This window comes from Gavialis gangeticus, unplaced genomic scaffold (genome assembly GCF_001723915.1).
Source record: "Gavialis gangeticus isolate Ggan-Ray unplaced genomic scaffold, GavGan_comp1, whole genome shotgun sequence".
Classification (NCBI taxonomy): Eukaryota; Metazoa; Chordata; order Crocodylia; family Gavialidae; genus Gavialis; species Gavialis gangeticus.
This window is the reverse complement of record NW_017729033.1, coordinates 64,928,093-64,945,089: the sequence shown is the minus strand read 5'-3', so window position 1 is coordinate 64,945,089 and position 16,997 is coordinate 64,928,093. Positions and strand designations below refer to the sequence as shown.

At 43.3% G+C, this 16,997-nt stretch overlaps 1 protein-coding gene across 1 annotated transcript in view; it reads left to right on the top strand.

Moving 5' to 3' along the window:
* KCTD8 (potassium channel tetramerization domain containing 8) overlaps positions 1-16,997 on the top strand; it is a 220,845-nt gene that overhangs the window by 129,273 nt on the left and 74,575 nt on the right. The gene's annotated exons all lie outside the window — the stretch shown is intronic.

Here is a 16,997-nt window from a genome sequence, read left to right as displayed (position 1 = left end):
TTTGTATCCATTGATCCTGGTCTTCCCCAGGGGTGCTCTAGTGAACAGCTATTCACCAAGCTCCTGATGCACTCCTCTGATATAGCATTAAGCTGTTATCAAGTCCCCTCTCAACCTTCTCTTCTTTAGGCTAAAGAGGCCCAGGATCCTCAGCCTTTCCTCAAATGGCTTTCCTTGCAAGTCCCTGATTATATGGGTGGGTCTTCTCTGGACCCTCTCAAGCTTTTTCACGTCCTTATTGAAGTGTGGTGCCCAGAACTGGATGCAGTACTCCAGTTGTGGTCTCACCAGTGCTATGTACAGTGGGAGTATCGCTTCCTTAGTTTTACATGAGATGCGTCGGTTAATGCGTGCCAGTGTGTTGTTTGTCCTGCTGAGCACTGCCTCGCACTGACTGCTCATATTCATATGATGGTCAATCATTACTCCTAGGTCCCTTTTGGGTATGGTGCAAATCAAGCTGTCACCACTGAGCCTGTATGTATGTTGAAGGTTATTTGCTCCAGATGGAGCACCTTACACTTGGAAGTGTTAAACTTCATCTGGTTCCAGTCTGGGGGACTCTCAAGCCTGTCCAGGTCTGCCTGTATCTGCAACCTATCTTCTGACATGACCACACTGCCCCATAACTTGGTGTTGTCCATGAACGTGGCCAGTGAGCTTTCCACTCCCCCATCCAAATCATTTAAAAAGATGTTGAAAAGCACCAGTCCAAGCACAGACCCCTGAGGAACACCACTAGCCATTTCACGCCAGGATGACACAGATCCATTAATGAGAACTCTCTGGGTCCTACCCTGTAGCTGGTTTCCCACCCACTGAACCATTGATCAGCTAAGCCCAAAATCTTCCAGTTTTCCCACAAGGATTTTGTGGGATACTAGATCAAACACCTTTTGGAAATCTAGGTACATACATAACGTCTACCACATCTCCTGTGTCCAGGTGGCGAGAAACCTGGTCATAGAAGGAGATGAGAATAAGCTGGTTAGGATGCTAGGGGCAGGAAAAATTCAAGCCTGGGGCTGTGGTCTGAATTTATACAGACATTTGGTTAGATCAGGCTAACGTGCCCAATCTAATTTAGTGCACCTCCTCAGGGCCAGGTGCAGATATTGCACTTTTACTGGTATATGTGATCTGACACTGATCTATACTCAGAACAGAAGTTTAGCACACACAGACTGGTTTAAAAATGGCAGAAACTGCTCTAAGAGTTGCACGCCCCACCACCACCACCAAAGAGCAAATGTGTGTTCTGCTCACTACTGATTTTAAACCTTGCTGCTTACAAAGAACGGTGTAACTTAGATTGATTCCACCTCATGTTTTTTGAATGTCTGTACCTATCCCAGGTGAATCAAAATTAGGTAAGCTATTTTTTGCTCAATCTAACCTCCCTGAACATATGTACAGATTGGTACTTAGACCAACCTAACTAGTTCAGTCAATCTAAGTGTAACATCTGAATGTACACAAAAGCAGGTTACACGTTCTGGTCAGGATTTAAGAAAGCCATGAGAGTTTGAATGCTTCATATTTCTAATATGAAGCAAAGTCAAAATAAGAGTTCAATGCTGAAATAATTGCAATTTTTTTTTTTTTACTACTTTATCTTTTGACTGAATTTATTGTAAGGTAATTATGAGTTTATGTTTAACTTGCTGAGGTCTGATATTTTCCCAGTAAAGAATTTAATTGTAAAATGGAAGGTAGATGGAGGATGGCTAATAATACAAAGATAGATTTAGAATTGTGTGCTGAAACTTATCTGGGAGTTTTATGAATGCTAACATTTGGTTTTGTTGAAATGTTCAGTTTAACTATGAATTTCACATCACATGCTTGTAGTCTGAAAATTCAAGCTGCACACTACAGGAGGGTTTAGATTCCTGCCAACATTTGGTGAAATTCCAGCAGAAAACCTGACGAAGCTCTCAGTTGTTCAAGTATTTTATGTATATTTATATCTAATTTACATGCAATTTACAAAATCACATCTGTCAAAAATTCATCTTTCAGTCTTCAAAAATCCTAGTTTTCATTCATAGGTATTAACTTAAATAGAAATAACCATCCAATTTAAAAATGATCAAGGGATATTCCCTGTGACCTGTTTTTTATCTTCCAATTCAGACAGTACAATTCTGGAAAAAAGCATCTGTAATATAATTGTGATATCATCCTTAACATGATTAGTTTGACTAAATAGTTCTGTAGTATTTTTTGACATTTTTACTTCTATGCTAAAGTTGCTAAGATTTTCTGTCTCTTATTTGAGAAAGAAAAAGGCCATGTAACCATTTCAAGTCTATTAACCAAAAAGCCAGAAATAATGTTCTGCTGCATACTTGTACACAGTAGCACTGTGAAGAAATGACTAAAAATGTGAAGATTCAAGCACCTCCTCTTTTCATTTTGGGGATGTGTTGAGATATTCCCCTTATTTATCTCTTCCCTGTTAAAAAGGGCAACAACATTAAGATAGCATCAGCTGAAAGGACCACTAATACAGTCCTCAAAATTGTATTGCAAGTTGAGATATTCTTTTTATTCTTCATTTGGCTCCTTTCCATCAAATGGATCTCTTTGCTTCTGCTAGTTTATCTCTCCGTTGTCCTTACCAAATTGTTTACAATTGTTTAAATGAAGCATCTTGTATTTTAATTAACCATTATTTTTTATTATTTGTATGGCACCAGCAATGTGCTAGATGGCTCAATGTATCTTTATATTCACCTTTAACCACTTTCCCTTCCATTGTCCTTTCCTTTACTTACAGCTAATGAAGCAGAATTTAAATTTTCCAACTACATTAGATTTCCAGAATTCAGTTAAACCTCCCTCATAGCATGTTCATTTTTCCTTGTCTTTCTTCTACATAGAATTTGCTGTCCTTTAAATCATAAATATTTGCATTGTTTCTTTTTGTATCACTAGTAAGTCATATGATGTGGACCTCTAGATAGGACAAATTCAACATTGTTTAGTCTGATTGAGCGTATAGCACAAGATAGTAATTGGAATAAAGATCAGCTTTATCTGTAATTCTACCAAGACCCAAGTCAAGGCATCTGGAATATTCCTTACCAAATAAGTTTAAAAATCTTAGCTTAGAGACCCAGTAATTGCATGTAAACCTTCTTTCTGCTAAAAGGTTTGAGTCCTGCTGATTTAATCTACCTATATTGATACATAGTACCAATTAGAAAAAGTTAGATTTTTTAAATAAAGAAAAAATATGAAAAGTCATAACCTCAAACAAAGGTAAAAATCTAAACCAGAAATTCATTTCCACTCTAATTTCCTAATAATCAGTGCCAGTAGGAGCTGATTCAATCTGTTTTAAGCCTGTTGGACTCAGTTCTATAAAGGAACATAATTGAATTTAAAGAATTGATTCAGGTTTTTAGGCACATGGATCCTTTTATAATCTGAAATGATGATCTACCCATCTGAATGATAATTAGAATTCAAAGGCTGTTTACTCAAAGATATTGTAACATATTTAAAGAGCAACTCACAGCTTAGCAGCCACCAGATAGAAACTTTGTTTATTAGAGCTCAAACCCCTTGCATTTGTGAGGTGTATTACTTTTTGAAAATTGAAGGCTAGTGTTTTAATTGTCTTGTCCTGGTCATTAACATTACATATAAAAAAATTAAATTCCATTGGTAACTTACTGAATATGGGCAGGGTAGAGTTAGAAATCTGCTTTCTATGAAGGAACTATTGTTATTTAATAGAAAATGATGATGTGATAATCACTGTCATAACTCCATCAATATTTCTCCCTTGAGATTCAGTAAGTTAAATAAAACAGAGCATGTAGTCTTTCTTATCCAGATTTTCAGAAAATTACTTAACACAATTACATGTGGCATAATACCTAGACTTTAGTTAGGTGACTAAATAATAACTGATGATGGCCAATGGCTCTGCAACTACATCAGCCAGCTCCCTCAGCACCCTCGGTTGTATCCCATCTGACCCCATAGACTTGTACATGTCCATCTTTTCTAAGAAGCCTGTTCTTTAACCACTGAGGGCTGCTCACCTCCTCCCCAAACTTTGCTGCCAGGTGCAGTAGTCTGGGAGCTGACCTTGCCTGTGAAGACTGAGGTAAAGAAGGCACTGAGTACTTCAGCTTTTTCTGTATCCTCTGTCACAAGGTTGCCTCCCCCATCCAGTAAGGGATCCACACTTTCCCTGATACTCTTTTTTGCTACCAACATACTTGTAGAAACCCTTGCAGTTACCCTTCACATCCCTTGCTAGCTGTGACTCCAATTGCACTTTGGCTTTCCTGACTTCATCCCTGCATGCCCAAACAATGCTTTTACATTCTTCCCTAGTTATTTGTCTAAGTTTCCACTTCTTATAAGCTTCCTTTTTGTGATTTAGTTTACTGAAGAGTTCCCTGCTAAGCCACACTGGTCTTCTGCCATATTTGCTAGTCTTCCCACATATCAGGATGGTTTGTTCCTGCATTCTCAGTAAGGCTTCTTTAATGTACAGCCAGATCTCCTGGACTCCTCTCCCCCTCAGACTGGTTTTCCAGGGGATCCTGCCCATGAGTTCCCTGAGTCTAAGTCTGCTTTTCTGAAGTCCAGGGTTCTTACTCTGCTGCTCTCCATCTTTCCTTTCCTCAGAATCCTAAAGTCAATCATCTCATAGTCACTATTGCCCAAGCTTCCATCCACTACACTACATTCCCCGTCAATTCTTCCCTGTTTTTGAGCAGCAGGTCAAAAAGAGCATGGCCCCTAGTTAGCTGCTCCAGCACTTACACCCAGAAGTTGTCCCCAGTACCCTGCAAAAACTTCCTGAATCACCTGCACACTACTGTATTGCCCGCCCAACAGATGTCAGGGTGATTGAAGTCCCTCATGAGAACCAGGGCCTGTGACTGGGAAACTTCCACTAGCTGTTTGAAGAAAGCCTTATCCACCAATTCCTTTTGGTCTGGTGGTCTATAGCAGACTTCCACCATGACATCACCCTCGTTGCTTTCCCCTCTGACCTTAACTCAGATACTCTCAACAGACCTATCTCCAGCTTCATACTGGAGCTCTGAGAAATCATGTCATGGGAGACAGTATCAAAGCCTTGTTAAAGTCAAAGTATATTGCATCTGCTGCTCTCTGTCCATTTATAAAGCCTGTTGCCATATAATGGAAATAAATTAGGTTGGACAGGCATGACGTGCTCTTGATGAATCCATGCTGGCTGTTCTTGATTACCTTGTTCTCTTCTAGCTGCTTCAAAATAGATTCCCTGAGGACCTGCTCTATGATCTTTCCAGGTATCAGAATAGTCTGACTGGTCTGAAATTCCCTGGATCCTCCTTCTTAAATTTCTTAAAGATGGGCACTATATATGCCCTTTTCCAATTATCTGGGACCTCACCCAAACTGCACAAGTTCTCAAAAAAGGATATCCAATGGCTATTATATAAACAAAAGACCCCACAACTATCATCAATTGAAAATCATAAACAAAGTTCAGCAGCTTTTCAGCTGGATGAGAGAAGAGTGTTGGGTCCTGGAGCATTTTGTTGTTGTCATATAGAATCACTGTACAGAAAAGGTTAACCACAAATGAGGTAGTGAATTATACCAAAAAAATTGTATTTCTAACACAGCCTAAAATACAGTTAAGAGTAAATATTTTCTCATAGTAAATCAGAAATCTTTGCAAATACTTCACAGACCGTGTTTAAGAAGGCTGGAAAACATCTTACATGGTTATCTAGTTTAAAGACTATCACCCTCAAAGCCAAATCCTTTTAGAAGCTAACTTTTTTTTTTCATTTGCAGGATTAAGAGATTTTGTACTGCATGAAAGAGTTCCTATTCCAGGGCATCTAGCTCTATTGCTTTACTGATTTTCAACCTGGATATCTAGATATGTTTCTCTTCTCTTGTAATTAGGATTCTAACTGATTCATCTTCTGGCTCCAGTAGAGAAAGACAGAGTTTATCTAGAAATAATTTTGTTTATTTAAGGGTGTTTTAGATCTTTTTGTAAAATACAAGGAAATATATTTAAAACTAGAATCAGCCTGTTGGGCTCATTTTGCATCAGCAGTTTCCACAATCCAACTTGACATTCTCTTTTGATCTGCAGTGCTAAAAATATTCTATTAGCATGCCAGCTTATATACTTGTATACTGCAAACTTGCATGGTTAGACTTGCTGATTGTGAGATCACTGCAGAGATAAAAGTCTCTGTGACTTTGGTAACCAACCTAGTTTTTCTACAGTTCTAATACTTTTGGGAAGATGTGTGTGCGTGCATGCACAATCTGCCCATATTTCCATTAGACTTAAATGTTACACTATACACACCCGAAAGAAAACACTATAGGATAAAATAGGGGTCTTGAAACTCTACTGCTTTAGGAAGGCAATGAGAACACATTGCACATGACATATATGTGTGATCGTTTCTTAACAAATATAATTATTATCCAAGAATTATTCTTATATTAGATGAGACCAGAAGCTTCCTACTTAGGGAAAAATGAAGCAAAGTCCTTAATAAGAGCCTCTTTTTTTGTCATGTTTTAGAAAAGTGAATAGGCAGTGGCAGTTTCCTTTCTCTTTAGGTTTTTGGCCCTCCCTTCCCCAAGTCTAAATTTAGAGCCACCTTGAATCTGCTTAAAGCATAGAGGGGTCATGCAAAATCAACTCTGAGGAATGACATCCTAGAGCAGACATGGCACTGGCAGACACGGTCCTTTCCTTTTGGTCAATCTAATTTGGTATGTTTTAGCAGACCAACTGAATAGTTAGTTACAGAAATATATCTTAGCAAGCTTTCAGGTTGAAAAGCCCTTTGTCAGGCTGAGGAAGCATCTGCAGTTGGTGTGTGTGTGGTGTTCCTGGATGGAAGGAATAGTAAAGAATAGGGGTGTGTGAAGCACTCCTGAGCTGCTGGAAGACATGGCTCAGTATCTGTCAGACCCCAAGGCAGAAAGCAGGCCAGTTCAAACAATGCTGCCTTTTATGCTGTTTTTCCATTTCTCCCCCAGAGCACTAGGATTGGAATGGACCTCAGGGAAGGATGACAGTCACTGGCCAGCTACACAGTCAATATGAGAGCAGTCCTTCCCCCCTCCCTCTCCTTACTTTCTGTTTCAATGCAGGCAAGCACAGCTTCAGCTTTGAAACTCAAAATGTTTTGAAACTTTTGAAATGTTTTGACTGCCCTTCATTTAATTTCGAATTCGCTGTTTTGAGCTCGAAATGAGTCGAAACAGCGTAAAAATGAAACAGTCTGCAAATTTTGAACAGCCCTACCAGGTAGCCAAAGCCAGCAGTGCAGCTCGGCAGAGCTAAAAGAGCTTTGTACCCGAGTGGAGCATGGGGCCAGTGGGAAAGCCCCAGGCACAAGCCTGGGCAGGTAGAGCCAGGAGTGCAGCTTGGTGCAGCTGAAAGAGGTCTTGGTGCCCAAGTGGGGAAACCCCGGTATGAAGCCAGGAAGTGGAGGAGGTGGTGCAGCTCAACCTGAGTGCCCAAAACAGGGCACCAGGCCATGAGAGGAGCCAGAGGTCCCAATGGAGGGAGGCTGCAGTGGAGCCATCGACCAGAGGTCAAGCCCTGACTGTCTTGGAGAGGAGAAGGTGAGTTGCTGGCGAAAGCGGATCCCACAGCAGAGGTTATTTCTGAGGAAGGGGACCCCACTGGGGAGCCTGTGAGTAAAGACTCCAGTCCCAGTACTGGCCTAGGAGGCAGGGCACTGGGCTCCTATTGTTGCTACTGAGAGTTTTGCTAGGGCCCATGATTTCTGGGGAGGGGGACCCTAGCCTCCAGTGTGTCTATGCTTTCAAAACAGGGTGGTTGTGTGCCTAATATTTTGGAGGTTGCACTGTATATTTTGTATACCATTTCTAACCATATTGTTTATTGTTATGTCTTACCTGATATATATTCTTGTTTAGTTGTTACCTTTCCTGTGTATGAACTTACCCTTTCACTGCCATATTCTGTTTATTGTCCCATTGGGTTCCTAGTTATTCATCTGCTGTGTAGACTTACCTGTGCTTACCTATTTCAGGATCCATCACTCCCCTGTGCCTGGGGTTACTGGAGGACACACCTTGCTTGCTGCTTACAGGGTTGCCCTATTGAGTGCTGGTGCTGGGTGTGACACCCCAGTGGAGGGTCAGTTCCCAGACCATCAATTATTTTGGAGTATTGTTTATTGTTTATCCACTATAAATATTTATTTTCATATTTCAGGTGCATTTTTATATTTATATTATGAACCAATAAATTGTATATAGTTAAGTAACATTTGCCTGGCCTGGCTCTATAGAGGATAGAGGGATCTGAACCCAAGTGACAGCCTCTGTCTCACAGCACTATTGCCTGTCGACATATTCCATCTAACTGAGGATGGGGCACACCCTTGGGTGTACCTGGGTTACATCTGTAATTTAAAAAAGTCTCTATATTTAAACTGGAATATCAGGGCCAGCCTTAGGGAAAATGGCACCCTGAGTAAAATTGTATTTTGGTGCCCTTTCTTTGAGTTTAATTATATAGTAGTATTAGTGAAAATTTCAGAAATAAAGATGTAGGAGGAGCTGCTGGGCCGGATCAGGAGACTTGCTTACCCACAGACAAACACCACTACTGCTGGGTGGGAACAAGGTAAGTGGATTGGAGTAGGTGCCACCCCACCCGCCAACATGTACCTAGCCTGACTCCCTCTGAGCAGTGGCTGAAGGCAGGGGGCAGGCTGGGATGGACACTTCTCTTCCTGCCTGGGGTGGGGATCAGCGAGAGTGGGGTGGGGCACGGGGAGTATGGTGCTGTGAGCTCTGGCTGCTCACATGTGTTTGTGTGTGGCGCCCTTTGGGATCATGGCACCCTGGGTTGTCAGCCACTGTAAGGCTGGCCCTGTTGGAGATAAAGAACAGACTTTTACCATAACAGATCCATTTTCATTGCCAAAAATGGTACAAATGACCTTTGTGTTAATTTAATTTTAACTTTGCTAAAATTGAGGACACAGCCTTAAAAGGTTATAAAGGATTGTCCCAACCTAAAGGACTCATTTAACTGCATCCCCTTACAACCCCTATGTCTATCTCATCAAACTAGAGACCACAGTGTTCTGGCCACTTTTTCAAGGTCCTTATGCAGTGACTACAGCTGGCATAGTTTACAGACTTTTGCAAATTATCTCTTGGACCATTTTTGTTAAGACTGGATGAAACAAAAATGTGCTTCCTTTATTCTTCTGCTTAGTTTCTATTCAGTAGGGTTGTGAATTTAGCTTATATCCACAGATAGTTTTAGATGCCTTTTAGGTGACTTTTGTAGCAGATTCCATAGCCTTGAATGAGATATTTGCATAGTTAGACAATGGGGGCTGAGAGGTTCAGAATGGAAATTAAAATAGCCACTATAGTAAACAGGAAAAATGCTGAGAAAACAGTTGTGTTTTAAGGCCTGCACCTCCCTACAGCTAAAGTGCCTATCTCTACTGAAGCATGCTAAAAGGAAGTGCTTCCTTCACTTGGGATCCACAGCTTAGAGCTCTTTCCTGAAGGTCAGTATCTAGGTCTTTCTCTTAACACAGAGAATGGCTCGCTTCTTTCTATTAAAACATGATTACCTCAGGAGGTGTTGGTGAAACTTTATTCAGTAGCTCAGTGATTAAAGCATGTGGCTAGTCCTTGGTTCCAGTCCCTGCTTTGAGGACAGTTATGTATTTTGCATAAACCAAACAATGCCTGAACATTCTTTGGACGGGAACTGGAACCCAAGACTCCACTCCTCAAGGTAGGGCAGGATCCTCCTTTACTATTAGTGTGAAATTGGCATTTTTGTCCTTACATCCAGCAATCCTACTCCATGTCCAGTGAGGATGCATAAGCATCCACATGGCAACTAAGTATGTGCAGTTGTCTGTGCTCTGGCCTGGTAGGTACATGCCTCTCTACATGTGTACCCTGGGGGTGCACAAGTCAAGGAATTGTAGTCAGGTGTTAGACAACAAATATTAGACAAGCAGGTGTTAGACAGCAGAGGAAGAAGGCCCTCCCATGCTTTCTTCCGATAGCCTAGTCGCAGGGATGCATCCAGGATTGCAGCTGTGAGAGTGTGGCCCCACTCTCTTGGAATGAGTGGTGCATGCACAGTGAAGGCACTTTATTGCGTGTATGTCAAACTGCTGAAGGGAATGTGGTCACTATGATCCTGGATGTCAGTGAGCTCTCAGAGCTCACCAGCATACAAGTACATCTCTGCATATGGAACGAGCACTTCCCCTGCCAGTCCCAATTCAGCAGCAGGGGAAAGGAGGGAAGGAGCAGCAGCAGTGCATGGCCCCGGGGATCCATGAAAGTGGGGGCTGAATGCTGCTGCTTCTCCTTTCCCCTGCTGCTGAATTCAGGGATTGGGGAGGTGGGAGAGGAAAAGCAAATTGCAGCAGGCTCTGCAGGACTCTGGGGAGAGCAGCCAACAACTTGACAGCACCTGTGGAACTCCCAACAGGCTCTGTGCTGACATGCCAGTGAGCTCGGAGAGCTCATTACATATGCAGCATGCAGACAGCACCTCCTCTGGATCTGCCCCTATCAAGTGTTTAGGAGCACTTACATAGGAAGCAGGAGGTTAAGGTTCTAGACACCCCTTACTCAGAGAGGGTTTGAACTGACATTTCTCTGACCTCCTAGAAGAGGACTCTAACTGCTAGGCCATAGGTTAGGCATTATTCAGTCCCCACCCCTGCTGTCTTCTGGAAGTTGGGTCCTGGGTCATATAGAAATGCTAAACATTTAAGAGGGCTCTAACTTAGTAGATGTGAAGGTAGTTTGCTGAATTGGAACTGGGAGAGTGCTTCACAAATAGAAGTGGTTTAGGAAAAGACACAGAAAGGGAGTAGGAAGGGGAAAAAAGAGGATTAGTATCACTATTTCACAGCTTCCTATCAGGTGTCTGATCACTTTGGCCCATAAATAATATTTTATAACTCCAGTAGTTAGCTTCTCATGTAGAAAAGAAAAATCAATACATCACCTGTCTATCCTATAAATGTCTCGGCTTAAATCTGATCAAATTAATTTCCTTCATAATATGGTTGATTATATTGACTGATCTCAGGGGAGGTTGCCTTGCCTTGTTTCAGCTAGAATATTTAAAGCTCATTCCAATGAATGCTAAATTAAAGAGTAACCAAAACAACACACTCCCCAAAATGAAACAGCTGACTGCAAGCATTTAGTAAGGTGGGTTACCGATCTTTTCATTTGTTATTTATTAAAAGATAGTAATTTAAAATGCCCTAGCATTTTTCATTTCTTTTTGCACAGAAAGAACAAAACAGCTATAGCTCATTTATCATGCTTTGATGTAAGGATTTAAAAGCCAACAAATCTGCATCTTGAGTTCTTTAGTCTCCTACAGTTACATAGCCCTGGCATTCTATGCAACTTCTCTCTTTCTTTCCACTAAGTATAGTTCCTGAGAAAATATGGCTTCATTTTTAAAGAGTTGCAATTCATGTACTTCTCACACCTTCATCAACACAATTATACCTAAGTCTTGTCTCTGAAACAAAAGAGTTATTTGGGGGAATCTCAAGCAAAGAATGAACATTTTCTTCTGTCCTTCAGTAGCGAAGTTGCTAAACAGCTGACAGTCTACCCTCATGGCTTTAACAGACCCCTTGATATTTTCAGTGCCTTTTCTCAATTATAAGTACAAATGGTATGTCTGCTATATAGGCACTGCTGTGAATGCAGCATAATGTTGACAAAACCAAGCTAATGGAGGTACAAGTAGTTACTGAGTTATGACACCATACAGCTGAAAAACCTGCCCAAGAAGCAGGTAAAATTACTCAGTTAGCCTCCCATGAAAGTATGGAGTTTAAGACTAGATTGCACCCCACCTCCAAGCTAGATATGTTAAAATGATGACTGCAGCTGTCGGGGAAATTGGCCAGCTACTGTGTAGCACCCATACACCGAAGGGTGTGCTTATACACCAAGGAGCACTGGCCACATTCTGTCTCTGGGCTTATTCCTAGCCGCAATCAATTTAGGCAGAGAACAAGGGAATGTCCATCGCAAGTTGATTGCTCTGCAGAGGGGTGCTCAATGCCCAAAGACAAAGAGCCCCCCGACCTGAGTTTACAGCTTGATATTTATACATTAACTGTTACATAGCTGCGCTCATTCAAGCTCTTCCGTTTGCTGTTACAAAGTTGAAAAACACACAAGACAACTTTAGGCTGCTTGGAACTGCTTCTGTGGTTAACCTTGTCAGCAAAAGATTCATGGTTTTGCTTACTGTCAGCAAAAGGGTTTTTTAAGCTTAGGGAAAGGTCAGCAAAAGGCTATCTTTAAGTTCAGCATTAGATCATCTGTTCAGCAAGGGGTCATCTGCTTTTCATGGGTTATATTGTTTTTCTGACACAGCATATACATACTCTTTTGCTGGTCCTGTCCTACTATTTCTGACTCAAAATTTTGCAGTGTTTTGCACCCACTACATCTTCTATGGACCCAGTTTCAGTAATGCATCCCTGTTGCTGGGGGGTGTGAAAGGAAACTTTGACGTTATTTACAAAAGTAAGGAATAATTCCCAACTTAAGAACAGTTGATTTTCTTCTGCCCATGAATGAACTGTCAAGTCTTAGGGAATCTACCCAACACTTGCTTGGTTTTGGTGCAAAAACTCCTTTGCATTAAAAGCAGTAGGCTCTGGCATTGAGTGTAGATGATGTGGACTGGCCCACTATGGAAGAATTCTGCTGCTCATGACTTTATGGAGAAAGTGATAATCCTTCTGGTCTACCTTGTATCCATTCTTGAGGAATAGATTGCATTCAGCTCTATTTTTTTTGCCATTTGTGTTCTAGTCCCTTGCTTTCTTGTTTTGTCCCATGCAAATGTATGACCTGTGCAGCCACAGAGTGATCGTGTGGAGGTGACTATGCCAGTATATCAATAATTGTAAAGGGCAGCAAGGCAGGGTGCTTTACATATTCATCAGTAAATGGTTCCTCTGTTCCAAGAGATGAATTCTATTGTCTGAGGCTAGATATAGATATTACACTTAACATGCATTAAGCATGCAGAAAGCACTCTAAAGCTGTAACAGAACAGACGTCCATGGCAGTTAATGTGCTTTAAAAATAGTGGATCCCACTCTAAGTTAACCCTTGATGAATGTGGTATTAGATTAAAGTACCTTAGGTTGGAACACTTCTTAAAATATCTGTACTACAACAATTGTGCTTCAGCGTAGGTTGCATTCTACCGCTGTCTTAAGGACCCTAGCTGGGCAGCTTGCTAGCCTCAGCCAGTGCTCCTCTGCTTCAGGTGAGCACAGCGCCAGCTGCATCCATGGACTGTCACCTCCCTACACACCCCTGAGTGGTGGAGTGGGAAAATGGAGCTTGTCTGTCACAGGGATACCCCCTCCCCCACAAAGCTTGTGGTCTCAGATCTTGGTAGTGGCTGGGCCAGGCCCATGTGGCAAAGAGGCTCCATTTTCCCCCCTACCCCCAACAAGCTGGGGGAGGAGGGCGGGGGAGAGAGCTCATGGCAGGGAGGCCCCTTTCCCCCCTGGGCCCAGTTCTCAGTATGGAGAAAAGCCAAGCCATCCAGCCCCATGCTGCAGCTCTTGACTGTAGTTGCCAAGAGGCTGAGACGGGGGCGTGAAGGGAGCCACCCTGGCATGCAAACTCAGGCCAGCCCCCTCTCCCTTTAGACTCCAGCCAGCAAGCTGTGGGGCTGTCATAGTGGGGGGCTCCATTCACTTTCTCCCCCGCAACCACTGCTGACAGTTGCCAGCTGGTGGTGAGGGGTGGGGGTGGAGCTGGGGAGAGGGGCCATTCTGCAAGCTTCTTGGGCGATGTGCAGGAGTTCCCCCCTCCCTGATGGCTTTAGCCACTACAGGCAAACACTGATCCCCCTCCACCAAATGACAAATGTCTGGTTGATTCCTGCTCTAACTTATAGCACTTTAAATAAACACTTTAAATAATATACAGTGTTATTAAAAGTGCAACAGTTAGAGCACTTGTGCCAGGGGCTTTTTCAAAATCAGTACTTAGCCTGACACCCTATAAAGCCTTCTGGGTTCATGTGCCTTCAGGGAGTGTGGCTGGTGTTTGATTTGTTTTCCCTGAGAAAGAAAGAATGCCTTCTCCACTGTTTGTATGATATGAGCATCGGTCTGTGAGATAGCTATATTTTGGTCTCACTGTCATCACTTGAGGCTTATCCAACTAGCTGCAAGAGTAGCTCTGAAGGCTGCATAAAGAAATCCCTATGGATGTAGCCACCTGCAATAGTATAGTGCTGATGACAAAGCCCCACAAGTTAATGATCTTTGGTGAGTCCATTATCGCGCTTGATAGTTCTTAGATACACAACCTAAGGGTCTGTCTACATTGTAGACTGCAATGTATTTTAGAGATATTTGAACTCAGTTATTGGAAGCAGTAGAGCTGTGGCAGAATGTAGTTCCATAAAAGTTAATATACCATATTTCTCACTGCTGCCACTGCTAGACTGTTTCCAGTACATGAGCTGGTTCATAACCAGGAATCCAGGTTTTCCATTTGCCATGGAAAAAACATGGTAAAATGTGGATTTTTTCATTCTATGGAGAAAAACACATATTTTTTCATTTTAAGGAGAAGAACATGGGAAATGGTGAGTTTTTCTCTCCAGGCTGACAGAGTTCCAACCTGCAAGGGGCTGCAGGGAGTGGGAGGAGGGCAATCAGGCAGGAGGCTCCATGTGTCTGCACATACTCATGCATGTGGCATCGAGGCAACATGGAGAGCAGCCCTTGCTACCCCCTGCAGGAGTTGGGCAGGGCAGGGGCTGAGGGCACTGCCTAGTTGGGGTGGTGCATGGGGTCTGGGGCTTGGGACCTGGGGACAGGGTGGGAATGTGTAGCCACAGGGCCTGGGCAGGGGACAGGATGGAGCCATGGATGGCTCATCTGGAGGGTGGCAGGGGATGGCTTCTCACCACTGCAAGCACTTCTGGGGAGGCTGCATGCATCCTCCAGATTTGTGCACGAGGCAGGGGAAGATGCAGCAGTGGTGGTGGTGGTGGTGCAGAGTTGTGCCTCCCACTGCTGCTGGGTGGGCATGGAGCACCTCACCATGGCTGTGTGGGACTCCTAGCAGTGGCACTAAGCCTCCCTGTCCCAGTCTGCCCTGTCCTCCTGTGCTGGGTCCTGCCCACTGGGCTGTGGAGGCCTAAGAGGGAGGGCAGCAGGGAGGTAGCCCTCAGCATGCAGCTACCAGCCTGCAGCTGCTGTGCCCCACCACGGGTGCTGCTTCAGCCGTGCTGCCTATGGGGGTGAGGGAGCTGGGCTTTGCAACCCGCTCTAGCCACAGCAGCTGGTGTTTCCTGCAGGCAGCAGCCAGGTCTTGGGTACTGCTGGGAAGGGGAAGGGGGCTGTGGACCTGGGTCCTTGGCACTGTAACCCTGGCAGCTGGGGGACCCTTTGGCAGGCCTGGGAGGTGCAGGGGGCTATGGGTGGGGAGTGAGGGCCACTGGCAGGACCAGAGGTCTGTGCTTGGGGATTAAGGGGCACCATCAGGGCCAGGGGGCTGTGGGTTGGGAGTGAGCAGCACCAGCAGGACTGGGGGTGGGGCAGTGAGGGGCACCAGCAGGGCTGGGAGACTGTGGCTTGGGAGTGAGGGGCAATGGCATGCACAGGGCACTGGCATATCAGGACTGCTCAGTACCACACAGAAGTTGGGAGTGTGGAGGACAGCTGCAGCTGAACCTGCATCCTGGTGAGTGAAGGGAGCAGGGGAAGCTCTGATTTTCCATGATAAGAAACCCAAAATAAAACACCAAAATTTATAGGTATTTAGAATTTATTTTATTATAATGATTGAGGCACTGGTAGGCTTCCAAATTGCTTTAAACTTGTAAATATATCAATAAAACATTGTGTTCAACTGATGCCTATATATATATAGTGATATTTCATTTTAATCATGGAGAAATGTGGATTTGGGTTTTTTAAATCAGAGAATTTACTATTTTTAAACACAGAAAACCAGGATCCCGCTTCATAACAGTTTCCTGGGGTTACAGCTAGTCCCAGGTTCTCTATGTTACACTACTATACGGTAGTGTGCAGTGCAAGTTCCTTTATTTTTGAAGTTGGTTGCAAACAGCATTAACATACCTTACCTCACTTGCCAACTCTTGGCTATGTTATTCTGACAAACTGATGGGGACAACTTATGCTAGTATTGCATTGTCTGCCTCATCCAACAAGGCCTCAGTAATGCAAATGGGGTCAGAGTGCTCATTTGTAAACCCACTGTGGATAGTTCTTGTCTTATTAAGAAACTTGCTTTGAGAAACATAAGTCTAAAACTAGGAGCACTATCCATCTCTTGCTTGTTTTCTGGAGTGGTGTGTGGGAACCTTAGGAGGAAGACACTAGAGCTCCTCTATGATTTCCTAATCAAACCAACTGTGATTAAGATTAGTAACGTTTCTGGTATACCCAATCCATCAAATTTTCACACGACATTTTCTCTTGAGTCTTGTGAATTTAGGCTGAGCCTGAGAAAAATACTGTAGTTGTTTCTGATATCGGTGGTGATGAATGACATTTATGGGCACAAATCAGGAAGTTGGACATTGAACTTACCTGACTAGCTTCTGAAGATACTGTCTTTCCTGTATCTTTGTTATAGGTGTAAAACATTACATACATGATAACTTAGTTTCATAGTTTCTAGGGTCGGAAGGGACCTGAGCAGATCATCTAGTCCGACCCCCTGCCATGGCAGGAAGGAGTACTGGGGTCAAACGACCCCAGCAAGGTGTTCATCGAACCTCCTCTTAAAAACCCCCAGGGTAGGAGCCTGCACCACTTCTCTTGGAAGTTGGTTTCAGACCCTAGCCGCCCTGACCATGAAGTAGCGCCTCCTGATATCTAACCTAAACCTACCCTTTGCCAGCTTGTGACCGTTATTCC